This window comes from Lucilia cuprina, chromosome 6 (genome assembly GCF_022045245.1).
Source record: "Lucilia cuprina isolate Lc7/37 chromosome 6, ASM2204524v1, whole genome shotgun sequence".
Lineage (NCBI taxonomy): Eukaryota > Metazoa > Arthropoda > Insecta > Diptera > Calliphoridae > Lucilia > Lucilia cuprina.
The window spans coordinates 19,643,190-19,663,797 of NC_060954.1; positions in this window are offsets into that span (position 1 = coordinate 19,643,190).

Sequence of the window (20,608 nt, forward strand, 5' to 3'; positions counted from 1 at the left end):
CATAAAATTAAGTATGTAGAGTCGGAATTATGTGAGAACCGGAAAAAGTTAACTTTTTGGTACTTTTTAGTTTTTCAAAAGATACTTTTTGAGTTTTCCATAATAATGAACTTAGAAACATGGAATTAAGTATGTAGAGACCGGATTAGATGAAAACAAATCGATGGGAATTTCTAGGTGCTTTTTCGTTCTGCAAAAGGTACTTTTTGAATTTTATATAATATTGAACCTAGAAACATGAAATTAAGTATGTAGAGTCGGAAATAGGTGAGAACCGGAAAACGTGAACTTATTGGTATATTTTTTGTTTTTTTAAGTACTTTTTGAATTTACTATAATATTGAATCTAGAAAGATAAAATTAAGTATGTTCATCACGAAGTAAGTGATTTGAAAGAAGAGCTTTTGATACCGACTTTTTTTAACACACCATGGTGAAGGGTATATAAGATTCGGCACAGCCTAATATAGAACTCTTTCTTGTTATACCCTTCACCTTCGTGAGAAGGGTATATATAAGTTTGTCATTCCGTTTGTAATTTCTATAATATAATTTTCCGACCCTATAAAGTATATATATTCTGGATCCTTATAGGTAGCGGAGATGATTAAGCCATGTCCGTCTGTCTGTCTGTCTGTCTGTTTGTTGAAATCAGTTTTTAGAAGACCCCAGATATCTGCGAGATCCGAATCTTCCATAATTCTATCAGACATACGACCGGCAAGAACGCTATTTAAAATCAGCAAAATCGGTCCATAAATAACGGAGATATGAGCAAAAAACCGAGACAACCTCTGAAAATTTCATATAAAATTTAGATTTTTTATTCATGCTCAACAGAAACTGCAAAAAACAAAAACAAAATACATAACAATACGGTAAATATTGTTATTGTAATTTGTTTATAAAAGCAAAGCAGAGCAAGAGCAGCAGAGCAAGAGTAGCAGAGCGAGAGCAGCACTAATGTTTTGTTATTGGCTAGAAATATGAAATTAAGTATGTAGAGCCTGGATTAAGTGAGAGAACCTATAAAAGGGGACTTTCTGGTACTTTTTCGTTCTTCAAAAGGTATTTTTTGAAATTTCTATAATATTGAACCTAGAAACATGAAATTAAGTATGCATGGCCGGATTAAGTGAGGACCCAAACAGGGAGTTTTTGGTACTTTTTCGTTTTTCAAAAGGTACTTTTCGCAATTTCTACAATATTGAACCTAGAAACATGTAATTAAGTATGTATGGCCGGATTAAGTGAGGACCCATAAAAGGGGACTTTTTCGTTGTTCAAAAGTACTTTTTGCAATTTCTACATTATTGAACCTAGAAATATGAAATTAAGTATGTAGAGCCTGGATTAAGTGAGGACCATAAAAGGGGACTTTTTGGTACTTTTCGTTCTTCAAAGGTACGTTTTGCAATTTCTACAATATTGAACCTAGAAACATGTAATTAAGTATGTATGGCCGGATAAAGTGAGGACCCATACAAGGGGACTTTTTGGTACTTTTTCGTTTTTCAAAAGGTACTTTTTGCAATTTCTACAATATTGAACCTAGAAACATGTAATTAAGTATGTATGGCCCGATTAAGTGAGGACCATAAAAGGGACTTTTTGGTATTTTTTCGTTGTTCAAAAGGTACTTTTTTGCAATTTTCTACAATATTGAACCTAGAAACATGTAATTAAGTATGTATGGCCCGGATTAGTGAGGACCCATAAAAGGGGACTTTTTGGTACTTTTTCGTTTCTTCAAAAGGTACTTTTTGCAATTTCTACAATATTGAACCTAGAAACATGTAATTAAGTATGTATGGCCCGGATTAAGTGAGGACCCATACAAGGGGACTTATTGGTACTTTTTCGTTTTTCAAAAGGTACTTTTTGCAATTTCTACGATATTAAACCTAGAAACATGTAATTATGTATGTATGGCCCGGATTAAGTAAGGACCCATAAAAGGGGACTTTTTGGTACTTTTTCGTTTTTCAAAAGGTACTTTTTGCAATTTCTACGATATTAAACCTAGAAACATGTAATTAAGTATGTATGGCCAGGATTAAGTGAGGACCCATGAAAGGGTACTTTTTGGTACTTTTTCATTCTTCAAAAGGTACTTTTTGAAATTTCTATAATATTGAACCTAGAAACATGTTATTAAGTTCGTATATCCCGGATTAAGTGAGAACCAGTAAAAGGGGACTTCTTGGTACTTTTTCGTTCTTCAAAAGGTACTTTTTACAATTTCTACAATATTGAACCTAGGAACATGTAATTAAGTTTGTATGGCCCGGATTAACTGAGGACCTATAGATGGGGACTTTTTGGTACTTTTTCGTTCTTCAAAAGGTACAAAAGGCTTTAAACACATCATGGTGAAGGGTATATAAGATTCGGCACAGCCGAATATAGAACTCTTACTTGTTTTATTATAAGTTAGTTCTTTTTCTGAATTTAAATTTCCTATGTCTGGTAGAGGTAGTAAATATACCTATAATTTGGTCTATGATGGTATAAGATTTCACTCTCTGATATCCGATTTTACACAAAAGCATGCAACTTACGACAAGCATAAAAAATATTATTCTGAAAAAATATTTTAAAATTTAAATCAACTGATCCATCAAAAAAGAAAGAACATTGACATGAATGTATGTATATATAATTCTATTGTTGATATTACATGTACAATTAATTTTAATGTTAATATAATTTACTTCATAAATAATACTTTGTGAACCTATTACATAAGATATGTAATTATATACACTCATATATACTATATACATATATACATACGTAGGTTTGTAATATCAGTGCGAACTGTCAAAATGAATGTACCGTATTTAACTGTTATTATGAGAATTACAAACATTTCTTTGTTTATTCATTTCATTATGGTTTAATTCGCACATTTTACAAGGAATAAGACGTTAAATCTCTAATTTTGCGTGCCGAGAATGACGATGATAACAGACGAAAGTAACAAGGCGGCACTTATGAATTTTGTAGATTGCAAAGTTGTGATAAACATAATTTGTGTAAAATGAACACAAATTGTTCATTACATCATTTAACATACATAAATATGTACATATTTATCGCTATAGGTTTTTCACATGGAGGAAACAATTTTCAAACGATTTATTTGCATTATGTATTTTATACATCAAAATATGTTAAGACTTTGTAAGGTATGAGAATCAATATTTAAGATCAGATTTTGGTTCAAATTTGATTCCTGATGTGAAATAAGGTTAGACTTGACTAGGCTATAGACTAGACTACAGAATAGACTACAGGCTATACTATAGACTAGACTATAGAAGAGACTATAGACTAGACTACAGAATAGACTACAGGCTATACTATAGACTAGACTATAGAAGAGACTATAGACTAGACTATAGACTAGACTATAGACTAGACTATAGACTAGACTATAGACTAGACTATAGACTAGACTATAGACTAGACTATAGACTAGACTATAGACTAGACTATAGACTAGACTATAGACTAGACTATAGACTAGACTATAGACTAGACTATAGACTAGACTATAGACTAGACTATAGACTAGACTATAGACTAGACTATAGACTAGTCTAGTCTATAGACTATAGACTAGACTATAGACTAGACTATAGACTAGACTATAGACTAGAATATATACTAGACTTTACTTGACTAGACTAAGCTATAGACTAGACTATAGACTTACCAAATAAATTTGTACTTTTTTTAAGTGTCAAAAATTAATCCTCTGTATACCTTCTTTAAGGAACTGTCATAACATAAAGCATATCTTAATGAAGTTTAGATTTTTATATGGACGTGAGTAAAAATATTGATGTAATGGGATATATAAAAAATCACTAGCGAGTACTTCAATATAAATTTTATGAAATACAAGTTAATTACATAAGAGCTGTTACTTATACATATGTATATGTTTATATATACGTACATTTATTATAGTCTTTAACATAAAACAATGGAAAACGATGTTATATTTATTTAATAAACTTTGTAATTTGAAAATTCTGTAGACAGGTTTATCTTATGGGGAGAAAAAAACCTGAAAGCAAATAAAAACTTTCTTTGACACCTCATTATAAAGATCGTTCCAAGAAGCTTAAAGTTTCAAATAAACACTTTAATATGATTTGAAATTACTTACTTGGGGTCTCACTCCCCTCCACACAAATTTCATGAATGTCAAAATATATAATAAACATTTTATCCCCCAAAGTACTAATATTGTAATAAAGTATAAAAATATATAATATAAAAATGTATAGAAAGAAGAAGAAATACTTACCATAAAATGAATAAAAGATAAAGTTGAAGTTAAAGATACAAAATTATAAACAAGTACTATTTCTTTGTTTTCTTTTTAAGTTTATTTTAACGTTTCCTATATCCTCTTCCTGTTTTAGGACCTTAAGCCTTCAGTCGTTTGAATCTTAAAGAAAAACAACAAAACTTTGTGTCTTGTTCGCGATAATTTTGCTACGAATTGACTTTCTGTTTGTAGACAAATTTGTTACATTTTTTGCTCGAACAAAAAATTAAATACAACAAAAAAATCCTTGTTCTATACTATTTTTGTTATGAATTCCTGGTCGATCCTTGAAAGTTGAAAAGTAGAATGAATGACTGTTTAATAATTTCAACAAGTATGACTGAGAGTGTTTTTTTTTTGTTTTTATTTTTGTATTAACTACCATATTGCTTGAAGGTTATACCAACTATGTCATTACTTTTCTTATAAGAAAAAAGGCGCTAAATAGACACCAGGCTTTCTATGACAAAAAAAAAAAAACGCATTTGTAGTTTACTGTCACATCACCTAAAAATATATATGTAGTTGTCATAAAAGTGAATCAAATTTAACTTATATCCAGCAAAAAAATACTTTCGATCGAATTCAACATAGCTTCCTAATTACATAGAAGTAACACAATCGCTTACAAGTAATAAGTTTACTAATTACTTGTAAGCGATTGTGGTAAGTACTTGCCACTAATACCATCAACTGTATTAAAATAACAATTCAAAATGCTATTTTGTGTTTTAATTCAATGAAATTTTTTGATGAGTGAGTAGGATTATAAATAACTCAAATATTTTTGAAAAGGATTTTTGAAACTTTTATATCATTACAGAAATAAGCATATGGATCCATAATTTCATATCCCAGCATAAATAAAACGAAGTACTTTCAAACGAATAACATTTATTACTACTTCAAAAGTAGCACTTAGTAGATCTTTTACCTTCTGCGGAAGTGATGCTTATTGACATCCAAAGAAGCGGGAAGAATACAGTTTATTTATTAATGGTATATTTTTATACCCTGATTGTACTGATGTTTGTAACGCACAATAATATTGGACCTATACCCACCTTTAAGTATAGTAATCATTTTCTGAGTCGATTTAGCTATGTCCGTCCGTTTATGTAAACCTTGTAATTAAACTACAGGTCACAATTTTGAAGATATTTCAATGAAATTTGGCACATGATCTTCTAGGGTACCGTAGAGGAAGCGTATTATAACATTGGTCTATTGTTTCACCTAGCCCCCATACAACTGAACACGCCGAATAGGGCTTTTAAGTTCAAAATAATTTTGAATATATTCGTATGTCGACAATAAGCTGCAAACCCAAGTTCTATATTTGCCTTGATGACTCTCATGGACTCTATAATTATAGGACGTCATTTGATCCTAGCCCCTATAGAAAGCCCCCTTCAAAATATGTCCTAAATATCCACAGTTTTATTCAGCAATAAATGGTTTAAGTATATCTGAGGCAAGGTACAATTCAACTTAAATGTTTTGTTATGAAAACTTAATCACATTTTACTTTTTTTAACAGGTGTAGTGTATTATATGGTCATCCTCGCCCGACTATAATTTCTTACTTGTTTTGTACTGAAATTTTTTGAACATAAAAATTACTTCCTGAGAATGACATCAGATGTAGTGAATTTAGAATCAAATAAAAAGGACATCCTTTCTATGGCAAGCTTGTGTTAAAATCATAACTTCTTTAGGTGTTTTTCAGTACTTCCACATTATAAGATTCTGCAAAGCCGAATATAGAACTCATATGCACATTAGGCGTTTTTCTGAGTTAATTGATACGTCGACTAGTATAGAACTTGGTTTTGCAGCTTTTTGTCGAGATACGAGTATATTAAACATAATTATGAACCTAAAAGCCCTATTTGGCGGGTTCAGTTCTATGGGGCCTAGGTGAAATAATGGACCGATGTTAACCATTTTCAATAGGCTTCGTTTACAGTACCATAAAAGATCATGTGCCAAATTTCATTGAATTATCTCCAAAATTGCGACCTGTAGTTTGATTACAAGGTTTACAAGCTCTATTCGGGGTTCAGTTGTATGGGGACTTGGTGAAATAATGGACCGATCTTAACCATTTTAAATAGGGTTCGTCCCTAAGATAATAGAAGATCATGTACCAAATTTCATTCAATTATCTTCAAATTTGCGGTTTGTAGTTTGATTACAAACGGACGGACATAGCTAAATCGACTCAGAAAATGATTCTAAGCCGATTGGTATACTTTACGGTATAGGACCAATATTATTGTGCGTTACAAACATCAGCACAAACCTAATATACCCTCCCCACTAAAGTAGTGTAGGGTATAAAAAGTAACTGGTGTACACTTTGGACTGGTCAATACTACGTGGGTTGGTTCATTATCGTCACGGCCACTGTTATATGTCGATTAATAAACTTCTTTAGACTTGAATCGAAGAATATATCAACAATAATAATCTTACATATAGGTGATGTGAACTGGCCCCGTTTCTGCACTTTTCACATCGAGAAAAATTGTGGGAAAATTTATCATCTTGTATAAAACAGTATATTATTATTTCTTTTCTCGGTTCGAGGAAAATTCAAAAACGGAATTTTTAATGAATGCTTCTTCTTGCTCGTCTAACCGCTATCGGTGGAAATAGTTACATGTGTACATTTAGAGTACTGACCGTTCTGACAATATAAGTTTAATATAATTGTAATTCATATTTCTAAGAATATTATAAGGACTACGAGGTAATCTATTCATGATATCTCACTCTGGTTTGGTTTTTTTCAGTTTATTTATATTTTTTGTAAAAGCGTTAAGATTATGAAGTGATGTTGATGACGGCGATGTTGATGATGATGATGATGATAGCAAAAACGATGTTGCTGCTGGAAACATGAAACTGACTTGGTTGTTTTTGTTTTATTTATATATTTTTTTGTTTCTTGATTAGTTTGGAGGCAATCAACCAGGACTTTTCGGTAGACATTTATATTAAACTCACAGCTACACTCAACACAGAAATTGAATGTCATTGTATGGATGTGTAAATGATTATATATATGTATGAGTGAGTACATTTACACAGTGCTTGTGTAACCTTCCTTCCTTCCTTTCGTTTGTTTCCTTCATATTTTTTTTGCAATTTTCTCAAGGAAAATTACTTTAAAGGCCATAAATTGTTATTAAGAATTTATTTTCGACATTTGAGAAACATTTGTTATTTTAAATTTGTACAAATGAGAAAGTATAATTAATATATTTTTTCAGTAGACTTTTTTTTAAATTTTTTATACATACAGTGTGCAACAATTGAATTGGTTTTTAAAAATTGCAAAATCACCTAATAACAAAATTTAGCAGCAACTGTGTTGTGTTTTCAGAAATGAAATTGAACGTGAAAACATGACTCAGTTAACTGAATAAAATGATTTTTTTTAGCTCATTTGAGGCCTCTGTTGTGATGGAAACCGCTTGGGATTTATAATGCTTAAAGTATTTGTGGAGAACTCATGGAATTTAATGACTTAAGTTTAAAAATATCTAAGAATACATTTTTGTTAAAATATGTACATAAATACATATGTATATAGTATAAGAAAATGTCAGTAATGGATATGTTTAAACATAAATAAAATTTATTAAATAGAAGCTAAAATGTTGCCGAGTTTTATAAAAATCGAAAGAGAGAGAGAGGGAAGAGTGCTTAAAAAGTTAAACTTAATTAATAAATGTTTTTAAATATGTATAAATATTATACTCTAAAAACATTCAATTTGTACATTTTAACTGATATATCACAATAGATAACAATAAACAAAATTAGGTAAACATCTCACAATTTATCACTAGTTCCATTGACTAATATGTACACTGAAAAAAATTCATGCCTAATATATACGAAAAATGTCGTACATTGTACGAATCGTTCGTTGTTTCGCACCACGAAATTCTTTCGTTATATATACGAAATTGTACGAAATATTTTAGTATAATGCAAAATATTCTTGAAAAAAATAATTTACATAAATTGAACAGAAGGAATTTTAAATAAATATGGCAAAATTTACGAAATATTAATTTATTCAAACATTTTTGTTCGTTTTAAAATAAATTATCTAATTTTAGTTCAAAATTTTTCTCCACACGAATTTAAATTTTTTTATGAAAATAATTCGTGAATAATATTATACGTTTTCTTAAATTTTGTAAAACTGTTGTAGTTTTTTTTAATAATAATAAAATTAATTTAAGAAAAAATATTACGAAAGGTTTTCGTACTTTCGTAAAAATAGAAAAGGGTTTTATTAAATAATATTTCGTATTATACACGAAATTTTTGTAAATATTACGAAAATATTAGTTACGAAATTTTTTTTCGTAAAGTTGAGCATTGATTATTTTCAGTGTAGTTTTGATTGAAAGTTTTTAGATTTGGATTCCATATAAAATTAATTATTTATTAAACTCTTGTCGCTCTCTATACAAAGCAGTAGCGTTCGGTATGTCAAACTGAAATTCACTTTGACAAATTCATTTGAATTGGAAACGAATTGAAATTATTTTTAACAAATTCATTTCAATTAGAAATGAATAACAAATCATTTTTATCAAATTTTTTTAAATATAAATTTAATTTCATTTAATTTATTATACAAATTTATTTGATTTGGAAACGAATTGGAAATCATTTTTACCAAATACTATTTAATTGAAATTTGATTTCATAACATTTGTAACATTTTATACACTTGTACATGCTGCTTGAGTATAAGTGGTGGTTTTTGTGAGCTTCTGTAATGACTAACTGCCGCTACATTGTGCTTTTTGCACCCAGGTGGCTATTTACGAAAATGGAATTTTTGGTCTAGTACACGTCCACTTTCTTAAACATTTTGAACTATATAATCTCTGATAATTGCAGTCCCATTGCTTAACTTCCGGTATGGCCTCTGTTGATTGGGCAACAGCATAAAAGAACAACATACGACATAATCTTACACATGTAACACCAACTCATTTTCAACGCTTTGTCCCACAACTACTCCTGTGTGGAGGAGTGGTCTTTCAGCAACAGCACCGAACTTATTCCGAAAGGAAATAGTTCCAAGGAAATTCCGAAGAGTAATCATCAGTTTGCTAGACTGGAAATTCAAATACTTCAAGATGAGTGTATTTCAACAAGGAAACGTTTTGAAACGTTGATCTAAGATAGCATGTCTCAGTTAAGTGAAACACTACAGCAAATAACCGTAAGAATTCGCTGCTGAGTGGATGGTTTTAAATTGGAGGCAAAACAGACCTGGGTTTCTATATAAGGATCCTGAAACAGAAATATACGTACCACCGTTTACATAATCACACTATCTTCTAGGCAGAAGTCCGTGCAATAATAAAATGCAATGGATAGTGAACTGTGGAAGGAAGCTTGAAGTAGTTAACCTACCAATTGCAAAACCATTCGACTCAACGTGGGAAAAATTAAAAATAAGGTTGAGAGAAAACCAAAACTTTTTCGGAATAGTGAAAAGGTTGCTAAAATTAATATGGTGAGAATGTTGACACACATGATTACGGTCACAACTATACACAATTTGACGCGTAGATTCAGACGAATATAGAGTATGTAGCGTGGACAGTGAAACTCTGGATCACTTTCTTTAATATTCCGGACATAACATCCCTTACGAACAATGATTGGAAATTTTTTTTTAGGAAACTAAGTATCTGATCATCGGTTGATCATCAGTGAATACTATGTTAGGTTTACGTTTATAACCATAAACAAGTACCATGAAAAGAAGCGTACAACAGACTCGAAGTACAGGCCTACAGATGGGAACCTAGGTCTATTATGGACCTAACTAATTGGCCTAGGTTCCCATCTTCATTGAAACACCTGAAGTTCATATTTATATCAATATTCATAAGTATCATAATACAATTATGCGTAAATATAACAAATGAGATAATCTTAATATTTTATAAGAATGAAGACTTAAGTCAATATATGGAGTCTCCAAAAGAATTTTACTCCAATTTAATGGCAAATGTTTAGATATTGGATATACATAGCCTATTATAACATTCTTATTAATATGTAAATTAAAATTTAACTTACCAATAATAAAGTCAATCTTATGTTCAATAGAAATCGGCCAATGCTTGTACTTTTTGGACTTACTGTAGTTACTTTTGATAGAGCTTAAATAAATGAAAATTCATTTTTTTCTGTTTTTCTTAACAGCAAACATAAACATTTTTATTATTATTTTTTTATAATATATATAGTATTTTTCTTTTTTTTTGTCTAACATTTATTACTTTTTAACTCTTAGCCTTTAGTGTGGGTGTGTGTGAATGAATGTTTATTTATGTTTATCTAAATGAATATGTATTTGTACGAGGATTTGTTTATTTTGGCCGGCCTCTAATGAAATGTCCATAGTATTTTTATGGAAGAAACATTTTTGAATATTCAGTAAAATTTTTGTTGAGAAAAAAAATTAAAATATAAGTTACAAATAAATATTTATTCTCTTGTTGTTTTATATATGCATATATACCTATACATACACACATACATATATATTAGTAAAATGAAATGTAAATAAAAATTGTGTATTTTTAAAATACATATACAAATAATAAAAGTTATGAAAGACAGTATTGTTGGAATAGGTTTATCTCCATTTTATCATGAAAGATTCTTGTTCAACTGAATCTTAAAATTTAAGGAATATTTTAGTTAATAGTTATACGATTGTTCTATTAAAATGAAAGATGCAATCATTAATTGGGACTGTTGGGGCATAAAGTGCGAATTTCCAAAGAATATTTTATAAAGTTCAAGGATGGTTCTATAAAGTTGTCGTACAAATTAAACGCTACTAGCTGTAATAAAAAAGCACTATTATCGAGGAATAAGCTTACTCCTCCACTAAATTTATTTCTTTATCTTCTTTAATTTTTCCCGTCTCATCCCCATCCCCCACTTTTAAGGTTAAGGTGGTTGGTAGCAGTGCCGAGAATCTGAATGGCTAATCAGTGGTTAAAGAAGATTAGTCGCTAACAAGTCCCCTCCGGTGCCACGACACGGGCCCGTTGTAACTCCTAGTTTAGCCCATGTACACCGTCACTGCATGGATTGTCTCTACCCTTACGTGCCTGCTCGTGGGACTAACATATGGAATTAAAAATAAACAAAAAACAAGAACAACGCGGAAAAAATGAGATTGGATCTTCATCCGAAGACGAAATTTTCGCCTCTAGTCAAGAGACGGTAATGAGTCTCTCAGGTAGTGGTTGCGAAAGACACAGCACTCTCCTACCCTCAAAAAGCTCGACAACTACTCCTCAATCCGACGCCAAGGCTGGAGACAAATCAAGGAAAAAAGGCCAAAAGGAAAAGGCATCCTCAAAGCCAGATATACCAAGGTTGTTTTTATTCCCGACAATATTGCAAAGAATGCTGCTAAGGGCACTCCTCATGAATACGATGAAGATGATCGCGTCAAATATTAAGCCGTGGTGGATGTGTACCGAAAGTCTTTGGAGAGCGCACACAGCATATTCAAAATGGCTGCTAAAGTAATAGATGGCAAAACCACTTTGGGATCATCCGACCCCAAAGATATTTATTTAGGAAATTGACTCGGCATATCTTTGGCTAGAAAGCCCTTGAGAGTGTATCTGTTTTAGTTCATCTTCTCCCACTTTTAGTTCTGGTTTTTCTGTCTTTGGATCGTCCACTTTTTTAAGGGAATCACAATGGACTACGAGCGGATATTCACTCGTTCAGTTCATCAACTCAAAATGCCCGTGGGTGAAGAAAAAGTGTACAACCTCATAATGAATTATATGCTATACATATTTAATTTTGCTTGGGCGCCACGCCTCTCATAACGCCCACTTATAATGACGATTTTCTCCTTATTAATCAGATTGTGATAGTGTTACAGTCATCATTGAAAGAAACAATTGCTTATACATTATATTAGATCTTGACAACCAATTACGCCTGTTTTTGCGTTCACATTTTCACAGTTCTAATGCTAAATTTATACTCAACGTAAAAATAAATTTCTTAAAAAACAAACTGATATTGTACATCATAATTGGTTGCCACTCCTCTTTTTCACGCCTACTTTTCGGTAAACAGTTACGCTGCAAAAAGAATCAAACAAATAAAAACTTCTGAACAGATTTAGATAAAATTTGCTACGATTCATGATAAACAGCCAATGAACACGAAATAAGGGATAAAGTATAGGTAAGAAAAAAGTAACTATTGACAATAGCGTAACATTGGCAATAGTTTTATTATCTGCAGGGTATAAACATTGATAAATTACTCGTACATGGAATCATGCATTTGTATAAGAATGTATGTATTTAGTATGTAAATGTGAGTGTGAAAGTTGTTTTATATGAATTTTAAAATATTTTTGTTTCTTATTTATTTAAGTAAAATTCAATCAAAACAAATATGCATTTGTTAAAACCAAATTGATTTGTTCATTTAAAATACATGAATTGATATTCAGTATATGTATGTAAATATATTAAGTTTTTTTTACATAAAAATTTAAGTTTTTAGAAAAATTATTAAGAATTTAAATAGTTTCTTTTCATATGAAAGTATTTTAGTTTATAAATATATATATAAATATTTATTTAAATATGCTTTAATCAGTTTTTTTTTAAATTCGGTGGGTATTTTGTTTAATTCTTTATAAAATTATTAATATTTTTATTTTAAATAGTTAATAAGCGTAATGAGATGTTTTAAATTTAAGATTTTTTAAGCATACAGTTTGTATACTTAGTTCTATTAATTATTAAATATTTTTAATAATATTTTTGTATTATAATTATTTCTTTAAAAAGTTGTAGAGATATGGAAAAATAAATACATTTGTAAGTATGTATATTATTGTTTTTTATACTTATGTTTATTTATTTTTATATATTTTGTTATTGGATATTGTTACTAAATTGTTAATTTTGTTTAAAAGTTTCATTTTTGTGTTAACTTAGTTTGATTTTATTTCTTTATTTCTTTTCTTTATCAAAAAAAATCTTGGAAAATTGAGGTTTATTTCTACAATTAGGTATGGTAATCTCAAATTCCCGGTATTTTTCGACATTGGAAATTTTAAAATCAATTAGTGGAAATTTCGATCCACATCTTGTAATACTAAAACATCTTGAAATTTCGAGATATAAGAATTTTTGAAATTTGTTAAAAAAGGGTGCTAAATATTTAGGAATTACAGTGGACTACACACTTATCACAAAGCTAAGAAAGCAACAAAGTTTTACTGAACCCCCATATTTATAAACAAATTTTTATTATACCCTTGACCTTCGTGAGAAGGGTATATATAAGTTTGTCATTCCGTTTGTAATTTTTATAATATAATTTTCCGACCCCAAAAAGTATATATATTCTGGATCCTTATAGATAGCGGAGTCGATTAAGCCAAGCCCGTCTGTCTGTATGTTTGTTGAAATCTGTTTTTAGAGCACCCCAGATATCGGCGAGATCCGAATCTTCAATAATTCTGTTAGACATGCTTTCGGGAAGATCTCTATTTAAAATCAGCAAAATCGGTCCATAAAGAACGGAGATATGAGCAAAAATCCGCGACAACCTCTGAAAATTTCATCAAAAATTGAGTTTTTTTATTCATGCTCAAACAGAAATTGCAAAAAACGGAAACAAAATACACAATCATAGGGTAAATCTTGTTATTGTACTCTTGTTTATAAAAACAAGGTAGAGCGTGAGCAGCAGAGCAAGAGTAGCAGATTGAGAGCAGCACTAGTGTGTTGTTATTGGCTAGAAACATGAATATAAGTATGTGGAGCCTGGCTTAAGTTAGAAACCATAAAAGGGAACTTTTTGGTACTTTTTTGTTTTTAAAAGGTACTTTTGGAATTTTTTCTAATATTGAACCTAGAAACGTGAAATTAAGTATGTAGAGTCTGGATTAAGTGTGAACCCATAAAAGGGGATTTTTTGGCACCTTACCGTTTTCCAATTGGAATTTTTTGATTTTTTGTAATAAAATTCGTACTGACTGTTTTTTAACACATCATGGTGAAAGGTATATTAGATTCGGCACAGAAGTAATTTTAATTGCTAACTTCAATAAGTTTTATGGGAAAAACTTTAATTACAAGTAATTGTAATTGGTTACTGGCCAATTACACATAAGGTAATTGAAATGGGAAAAACTTTAATTTAAATTACAAGTAATTGTATTTTGTTATTCCTCAATTACACATTACAAGAAATTGTAATACATCATGTAATGTATTATTTTGTGTAATCATTACTTCCATGTCTGTAACTAACTACAACTAAGTGTTAAAAACTAATCCGTTATATGATGGTTATCTCCGCCTGCACCACAGCGAGGATCAATGCTTCCGAATGCTGAAAATCCAAAACATATAAACTTAAAAGAAGTTCAACTTTTAAGTCCATAGTCTACTGTCCGACTGTATTATTCCACACTCGAACTTTAATAGAGTGTTCAGAGTTAGTGGATGTAATGGTTTCTAAATGATGTACAATGAAAGTTCTTGTGTTTTTTTCTGCAATGAGTTTGAGTTAGGAATCAAGTAAGAATCTCAATAACTGTATTATTTTTCAGTATGAGATATTTGCAATAATGACAACCTGTAGGACACTATGAGATCATAATATTCTGGACAAAATAGAAGAGAAAATATATTACAAATCCATTGGTCAGATACTGCAGGCTGATTTTTTAAGGCTGGAACTACAACAGAATGAAAAAAAAAATTAGTATAATCTAAAGACATATTAAAGTCGTTGCCAGTAATAACTGGATACTGGGCAGACATGAAAGTCATCTGAATATTGTGGTTATTGCAATGACTGGAACTAGGGGGAAAACAACCCAATGACCTGTCCTAGCTGTCAAGATAAGTATGAAGATTCCTTGTCAAATACCTTTATTATCTGAGCCTAGTGAACAATTGAGATATCTGCTATAGGGTGGATCTAGCAGCTAGTTCAAGAATGTCCTGCGAATTAATGGGATACTTCGCAACAAAAAATCTAAAAATCATTACGAATTTAGAATTCGTTCTGAATCACAAAAATCACAGAAAATAATTAATAAGAAAACTTGATAAAAAAAATGTTCAAATAAACTGTTTACATACATATCGAGTAGAATACTCCCACCAATAATTAACAATCTATATAGGTATTTAATTAAAAATAAATTAAAAAGTTTATCATCACAGATAACTTAATCAGCATTAATATTTGTTAACTTGCCAAAGCCAAGTCAATGACAAAATGAAAAAGTTTTAAAACAATACATACATACAAAACCACTAAAATGATTACATAGAGCAACAGAAAATATTGTTGACTGGGAATTGTTTGCAAATCACTGGAAATTGTTTGAAACTTAATAGATTTGTAAAATAAAAAAAAACTCATACCTTTAAACATTTGCAAGACATTTGTCAAAAATTAATCTAGACTAATTAAGATTAATACAATTATTTATAAACTTTATATTTGAATTTCTAGGTCAGCTCATTAGATATTGATATTTCGCTAATTGAATGTCTTATATTGTATTAGTTAAAGGAACTGTTAAGTTACTTAGATAACAAATATGATAAAAGTAGAAAGTTAAAAAAATACCATTGAACTATGTGTAAGTTAAAAGAAAAGTAAAGAGAAAGTTTATGACATTAATCAGTTTTGATTTTTCGAGGCCATTAGAAACTGTGTGTATTGAAATAGTAATTAGGAAATAACAGGTAATAAGTAATGTAAGACTGGAAAACATTGACTGAATTAGAAAATTAACTAAGAAAACTATTAGCTATATTCAGTGTGCTATAATTTAAATATGTATGTACCAATACAATGGGGTACGTTATTTGCCTTTAATACATATGCATTTGTAAAGTTTCTTTTATATAATTCAAAGACTTTAGCAGCTATAGTTTTACAGATATGTAAACTAATTAAATATGACTTTTTTGATAAAAACATTAAACTTGAATGAAAAACCGGTAGTTGTTTAATTATCCTAGACACAAGGTAGTGTTGTAGATTTGCTCGAAACGTCTCATTGGAAACATGGGAAAAATTAGCAAATAGCCATGCATTTTCGCTTTCGGTGTCGTTTTTGCAAAAAAAAGTGATAAATCTTTGGGATCTAAATCTTAAAAAAATTTTGTCAGGCATACCTTCGAGACGTTTAGAAAAAAATTTAAAAATTTTAAAATTTAACTTTTATTAAACACGCTATGGTGAAGAGTATAAGATTCGGCCAATGCGATTAAAAACTCTTACTTGTTTTATTTCAAGTGTAGGGTTTTAAATTGTGAAAATGACATCTGTACGTATACGTATTAATGATTTAATGAGTTTTCAAATATTAAGTATACGCCTTATTGGAAGCAATATAATTCAAATTTTTTAAAGTTTTGATCTTGTCGATGAAGTTTAAAGTTAAACAAGTATGAACGTATAGCCCGGCGTAGCCGACTAATGATACCCTACAACAGTCAGTATGTTAAAAAAGGGGATTATTTAAAAAATAAAGCATTTGATTTGTTTAACTTTATTTCGGAATATTTTTACTTTTTTTGGCAAAAAAAAAAAGATTTTTTTTACAAGAGGGCTCAAAGGGAAGTAGGGCAAAATATGACCCTATCTTTATAAATGTTGGTATGGGGAGTTAAGTCTACTTCAAAGTTATTTATGTAGAATTTAAAAGTGTTATTAGTGTTTGTAAGTGAATTTTGATCTTTTAGTCATTTTCTAAAGGGTAGTTTGTATGGGGGCTAAGCTCAAATGAAGCCCGATCATTACAAAAATCGGTAAAGTGGAGTAGGGTATAAAAACAGATACTTGTTGGGTGGCATGCACTGTGTCTTAATGCCAACATACGTTTTGTCACACCAAAAATAGTCATAGTGTCCGTAAACAAAACGTTCCTTTTCGAATGTTCATGGACTTTGTCATACTTTAAAGACACTTTTTTTAAAATGGTACTTTTATCCTGTATTCATTTAAAAGGTCTTTAAATAGCCGACCGGGCTTAGTTTTTTTTTAAACTCCGGACATTATACTACTAATAAAAGTTTCGTAACGCCAATGGGTACTATGACACTGTTTGGTGTGTCATAACGTCCATGGAATTTATGACACGCCACATTTTTGTTGTACTCGATAATACCTATCAGAGTATCACTTTCCAGGAATTTCTATTTTAGTTTATTTTCTCTTACTGTATTATAGACTGAGAGCATAATTAATTTTAAATGAAACTGGAATATGTAACCGTGCGATCCGACAATATAAAACTAAAATTTCAAGAACTGAGAGAAACTTTGAACGCCAACAACAAAAAACTTTTTCCTTGACTTAAATGTACTTTTAAAGACGATGACTAAAAACTTTTAGCTGGGGTTAAACGAACTGCTTAAGCCAACTACCACAAATTTCTTGGTAAGACTAAAATTGAAATTTGAGAAAATTCTAAAGTTAACAACGATAATATTCTTGCTGATGTTCAAGAAACTTTTTGCGGAGGCGAAGGCTGTGGTTCAACATTAGAGTTCTGGAAAAATAAATAAAGCAAAGTGAATGAAATTAAAACAAAGTGTTCATCTTAGAAATAAATCTGAATAATCCTTAAAAGAGATACAGGTTGTTTCAGAAATTTTCTGTAGATTCTGTTTTGATAATACCACACCATTAAGTGTGTTTAAATTGGATTCAATTGTCAATGTAGGCTTGCAAAAAAATTAAAAAGAGGCTTGAGATGAAGAAGCAGTCTTAAACGAAACATTGAAATAACCCTTGATGTCGGATAAGAATGTAGAGCCCCAGTAAGAAAACTAGTTGCACCGCCTTCATTAAGTAGATGCCAGTTCTCGTGAAGATTGTAAGGGGTTGGTATTGGGTATTTAAACATGTAGTTTGTGAAAAGTAGACGAGTTACAATGGTTTCCCCTATTTCTGTGGGAATAATTTATGTCCGACTATAAATAGGTCTATTCCAAATTGGGCGATTGAACTTCCACAGATGTAGGTAAACTAGTATGAGAAAGATAGCGCAAGCGAATTAGCTATGAAATAGAGACATAATGATTTCATTCGTAGACGATCTAAAGGATAAAGCCAGAATTTATTCAGCCGCAAATTTGAATGCACCCTTAGTAACCAAATATAACTGGCAATGTAATAAGATCTGCTCTACCACACCACATTACTGGGAAGTTTAAAAATTTAAGGATGTTATCTATAGTATACGGAAGAATGTGTTACGAAATTGTATATGCATTCTAACTTAAGACATATTGACGACCTATTCCGGAAATTTTCGAGTTACAATGGTTTTTTCTATTTCTGTGGTAAAGCTTGATGTATCCGTCTGTGAAGAGGTCGATTCCAAATTGGGCGATTGAACTTCCACAGATAGAGGTAAACTAGTATGAGAAAGATAGCGTAAGCGAATTGGCTAAGGAATAGAGACATAGTGATATAGTGCATAAGTTCTGCTCCACCACACATTACTGGCAAGTTCAAAAATTGAAGGATATGATCTATAGTATACGAAAGAATGTGTTACGAAATTGTATTTGCATTCAAACTTAATGCTCCTGTTCCGGAAATTTCTTAGCAACTAACATTTGGTTGTCAGCACTAAAGAGTTAAATCGATCATTGTAGAGATGTGTATCTCCACTAAATGTACCAGAAATATCGCTAGTATGTCCTATAATGAATAAGATATAAATAGCACCAACAATAACTCGAATACGTCAAATCTGTAATAAAACTTTATGTTGTAAATTTAATAAGGAAAAGTGTGCATTTAAATGTTGAAGATAAATATAACGCCTTACAGTTTACTGTATAAGTGCTTGTGTACAAAACTGTGTATATAAAAAGTTGTTATAATTTTAAACTATTTAACGCTTTTATTTGCAATAAAAATAATCCAGTTTATTTCAAAGTGAAATAAATAAACGTTTTTAAAGGTAAACGATAATAAAATGAAAGACTTTAGTATGACACATATTTTGGTTCAAAAACAGGAATTTGGATTATGCTATTCTTACAGTAAATGAACGATATGTATCGAGAAATAAATATATCAACGATAAATTGTAAAAAGCGTTCTTATAATTAAAGAATTTAGTTGCTGAAATAAATATTTATTTTAAGGATTTAAATAACACAAAAACAAATACAAGTTACATACTTTTTACATTAAACCAACGATATGTATCCAAGTAAATTATTGTATATATGCATGAGTATTAATACTTCAAAACTTTTTTATTTGTTTTCAACTTAAATTTAAAATTTTTTTTTTTTTTTTTTCTCTGACTTAAATTAAAAACATAAAAGTTTTTCTTTTTATATTTTACTTAAATATATTATCTACTGTAAACTTTTGAATATTTTATTTAAAATAAATTTTAGTATAAATTAAGAGTTTGGCATTGGAAGAGGAAGGAAATATGAGTAAAAAGTTTGTTTGTTTGTTTGTTTGTTTGTTTGTTTATATTTTCTTTACAAATATTTTAAGTGTTTTAATAATATTTTCAACAATTTGATTAGTACGAATGTTAACAGTTAAAACTTCAAGTATGAAAATAGTTTAATAAATTTTACTTAAATCTATGAGTAGTTGTGTTTTTGTTAGTTAGTTACGTAGTTAGAAGAAGTTGGTTGTAGTTTTAAATTTTATATTAAATTTTGATTATTTCTTTTAATTAATATAAATTTGGTTTTAACATTTTAATTATAAATATTTGTTATTTTAACACACATATAATTAGTATAATTAGTTTAGTTAATATAAGCGTAATCATTTATTTACTTATTGTTTAAAGACACGCAACACTTTTAATTGTTTAGAAACACAATGCTGACGTTTTGATGCATTCGTTTGACGATTTTGAACATTATGAAAAGTGATACATTTGATTTTTATGCTTTGTATACACGATTGTTAGATCTAACAACGTTGGCAGTAAAATGTGTAGAAAATATCTAATAACAGTGTAAACTTACAATTTTTGTCTTTCAATATTGTTAGTATTTCTACTCAAAGTCGCAAAAGAAAAGTTATAAGTTCAGACGATTGTTAGACATTTTACTGACAACGTTGTAAGATCTGACAAACGTGTGTCACGGCTTTTAGTATTATGTGATGATTTTAACGACAGAG